At 48.2% G+C, this 3722-nt stretch overlaps 1 long non-coding RNA gene across 1 annotated transcript; it reads left to right on the top strand.

The window, feature by feature from the left end:
- The first annotated feature begins 1344 nt into the window (after positions 1–1344).
- On the top strand, positions 1345–3465 carry LOC117977200 (uncharacterized). Its single transcript, XR_004668205.2, has 2 exons — positions 1345–1443; positions 2485–3465. It is a non-coding gene; the product is annotated as an uncharacterized LOC117977200 (long non-coding RNA).
- Positions 3466–3722: the final 257 nt, after the last annotated feature.

The raw sequence follows: 3722 nt of genomic DNA, 5'->3' as shown, positions 1-3722 counted from the left end.
GAAACACTTACTTAATGTTTACTGGTTTATTAAAAGGGATATCACATGACTACCAAAGAACCGATGAAGAGATGAATAGGGCAAGGTGTGGTGAAGGGGTGAGGGGCTTCCATTTCCTCTTCGGTACATGGCCCTCCAGGAACTTCCAAGTGGTGCGTTCAGCTTTCTGCAAGCTCATCTTAACTCTGTCCTTTGGGGCTTCTATGGAGGCTGCATTACTTAGGCATGACTGATTACATCACTAGTCATTGGTGATCAGCTTAATTTTTAGCCCCCTCCGCCCCAGAGGTGGGGGATAGGAGATTAGCGTTGCAAGTCCCAACACTCTAATCCTGCCAGGGTCTTTTCTGTGACCAACCCCATACCAGAAGCACCTACCTAGGGGCCCCCAGCCACCCATTATCTCATCAGCACACAAAAAAACACTTATCTCTTTGGAGAACCGAAGGATTTCAGGAGTTGAATGCCGGGAAACAGGAGGAAGACGAAAGATATACTTTACAATATCACAATATCCTTTTATGTAAGTCTCTGGCCATATTTGTTGGGTAAATCCAATGATGCTTCAGATGAGCGACACTGACTGCCCTCTGGCCTCAGGGACTGGGTGCTGGAAAGCGTGGCCTGAACTCTGTGCTAGGCAGATGATACTGACCTTATAAGCAGGGTCTCGGTCCCGGCTAAAGGGCTGGGGCTGTGGCTTAGCCTATAAATGAGGATGCAGAGAGAAAGGATTTCTGAAGGGTTCAAGGCTGGCTCTGGTTTCAGACAATCTCAACAGAGTGAGTGTGTTGCTGGTTTCCAAATCAATAGCGGCTTCTTCAGAGATGTAAAAATTTGGGGAAACTTTTTAGGAATGGCAGCATCAGTTTCTAAGTGAAAGGAAAAAAGTGATCCAAAATAAAACCTACATCATTCAAAATATTAGTGTTTTCTCCTCCAGCTTCCTGGTGTGCCCTGCTGATTAGACAGAGAGATTTCAGGACAGAGGACCAGGAAAGCCACAGTAGAATCCCTGACCATCCATTATGCACAGGATGCTCCAAGGGCCCCAGGCTCTGACTCCAGCACCAGGCAGGGGATGGGTGGAGGTGTCCTGGGCTGCCAGTCCTGCCCAAGGAAAACCAACTATTTAGGGTGGGATAAAATAAACAGTTGAGCCCGACTCTTTTGACCCCAAAGCTCAAGGGCAGAAGTGTTGCTCGATTTCCCGAGGTTGTGTTGCTCAGGACTTATCACCGATGAAACCAGCACTCCCTGAGGAGCGGTTGCCTGGCAGGAAGCACCTGACCACACAAAGGTGTGTCTCTCAGTTTGGGGTCCTTTGTTTGCAGGTGACTCAAGAAAAAGGGCAACTTTATGAAGAGGACCCAAGGCAATACTATGCAACCCAAGAAGAGGAGGAAGACTCGGGTGTCCCATGAGGGGATGCAGCTAAAACAGGTACTCCAGCAGAAACCCTGGGCCCCCTCTCTCTCTCCCACTTTCTGTGTGTATGGGACCAAAGTGGCTGCCTCGAAATTCTCTTCTTTCCCTGCCGTCATATTGAGCAACTGGCAGGAGTTGACTCTTATGGCTCAATCACATGTTCTACTGAGGGACACACCGATTGGCTCAGCCTGAGTAGGGCGACCATCTGTGCTTTTTTCCTTGTGACCAGGGCCACAGATAAGCCAACCTCCACTTGGGGCAGGACAGATGGGTTTTCCGAGAAGGAGGTAGGGCCCGGGCTGGCTCTTTCTGCTCCTCCTTGGTCTCTGCAGACATTTAGACTCTAATGGTCTAGGGGGCACAGGCACAGGGGCAGTGCAGGAGGTTTGGACTTGGCTCGCCACTTGTGCATATGTTACCCCCTTTAAACATGACTGCAAGAGTGGCGAGGACAGGTAGTAAACATCCCTAGTTTCTCAAAACACATAGAATTTATCTGATGTGTCAGCAGCAGTCAAGGACCTTTTCAGTTTTTGCTCTGGGAGAGATGTTGCTGCTCTTCTTTGAATTGTGCCTGCAGATACTGTCCCTCCCCGGTGCCTTTTGCCCCCTTCTGTGGGTCTGGTGCCTCCTCCTCTGGTAAAGGCCGTTCGAACACGTCAGTATATATGGATGTTGGTTACACAAAAGGCATCATTAAGTGTGATTGAAAATCAAACTGCTATTTCATTAATAGGCCCATTATCAGGAAACACAGTGGTAATGGAATGCCTGCACTCTGTTTCTATAGATACTTTTTTCCTTGGTGGCACTTCAAAACAAATAGCATTGCATTCCTGGCTCTGTGTGGTGGCACGTGTTCCTTGATAGACATAATTATCCAGGTATGCTAGGTGATCATTATTTGAATGCTTTGAATTGATGAAAAATGCTATAATGCAGATTGTAGAGAGAAAAAAAAAAAGAGAACTGTGTAATTCATATCCTACCAGGTATTATTATTCCTTAAAAAAACTAAAACCAACTGGTGCATTATCTGTTCCTGATTCACAGAGGTAGCCTGTTCGCTTGCGGAATGAGTTACATGGAGTTGCTCACACTCAGCTTCCCTGAAAACACTGCTGCCACAACCCCATGAAACGGGACCTGATACCCCTGGGAGTGGCCATGGGGAAGCTGGTGCCCGGCAAGGCTGACTTGTGAAACAAGGGACAAAAGGCCCAAAGACAAGAACTTGCCCTGACCCAGAGCTAGACTAACGTAAAATACTTACGGAATAAATGACTTCTTAATGCCCTCTTTTTCTAAGTCTGCAGAAAATAAGCCAAGTCAGGCCCAGAAATGGAGACGATGAAGTCTCTACAGCGATGGGGCGGCAGGCTGGAGCAGCAGTGCTCACCCTGGGCGGGAATGCTCGGCCATGAAAAGTGTCCAGGAAAAGCAGGGAAGGAATCCTTCTCCGGATTGGGATTTTAACATTGAAGCCACAGCATCCAGGAAGGAGCTGGTTCTTCGGCTCAGGCGTGCCCTTAACAGGGGTTCTAATGAGGGGTGGAGAGAATCCCTGTCAAGCTGCCCACGATGGTCATGGCTGTGACTCTACCCCTCAGATGGCTAAACGCATGGTGCCGGCTCCGCCACCGCGTGCCCGTCAAAGAGACAAGAGGATGTTGCATGTCTTGAGATCATTCTAAGTGTACTTTGATACCCCAACTTTTAAAATAAAATATTGCCTCAACCCAAGAAAAGGAGGCCAGCAACCAGCTAATGTATTGGCCTCCCCGGGTAGAGATCTTGAACTTCTACTTCCAATGGCAGTTGAGTCCAGGAGGTCATGGGCTGTGGCAGTGAAGAGCCCTGTCTGTGTCAGTGGGAGAAAGATGCACGGAGCTTGCCCCCTGCCCTCGTGGCGGAGCCTTGTATTGAGGAAACAATGTTGCAGCTAACATCAGGGACCCCAGTGAATGTGGGGATTAACCAAACACCAGGGCAAATTTTTAATGTCTAGGAAACCTGATAAAATCTTAACTTTCACCATGATGTGTTGGGACTGGTCCACATCACGCATGAAACCTGATGGTTTGCATCTCTTCCCTGCCTTGGTTCAGTAATGTCACGTAGACAGCTTGAAATTAGCCACGGTAGGGTAGGGCCATTTATAGCATGACAATTGGCAGATGCTATAAGTCAGGGCTTCCCCCATCCCAAACTGAAATCTGCTTGTTAAACATTTACCAGTACATCATGGATGTTAGGGATACAGTGGGGTTTGAAACGAGGGTCTCTGGGCA

This window comes from Pan paniscus, chromosome 21 (assembly GCF_029289425.2).
Source record: "Pan paniscus chromosome 21, NHGRI_mPanPan1-v2.0_pri, whole genome shotgun sequence".
Classification (NCBI taxonomy): Eukaryota; Metazoa; Chordata; class Mammalia; order Primates; family Hominidae; genus Pan; species Pan paniscus.
This window is presented reverse-complemented; position numbering and strand designations above follow the sequence as displayed.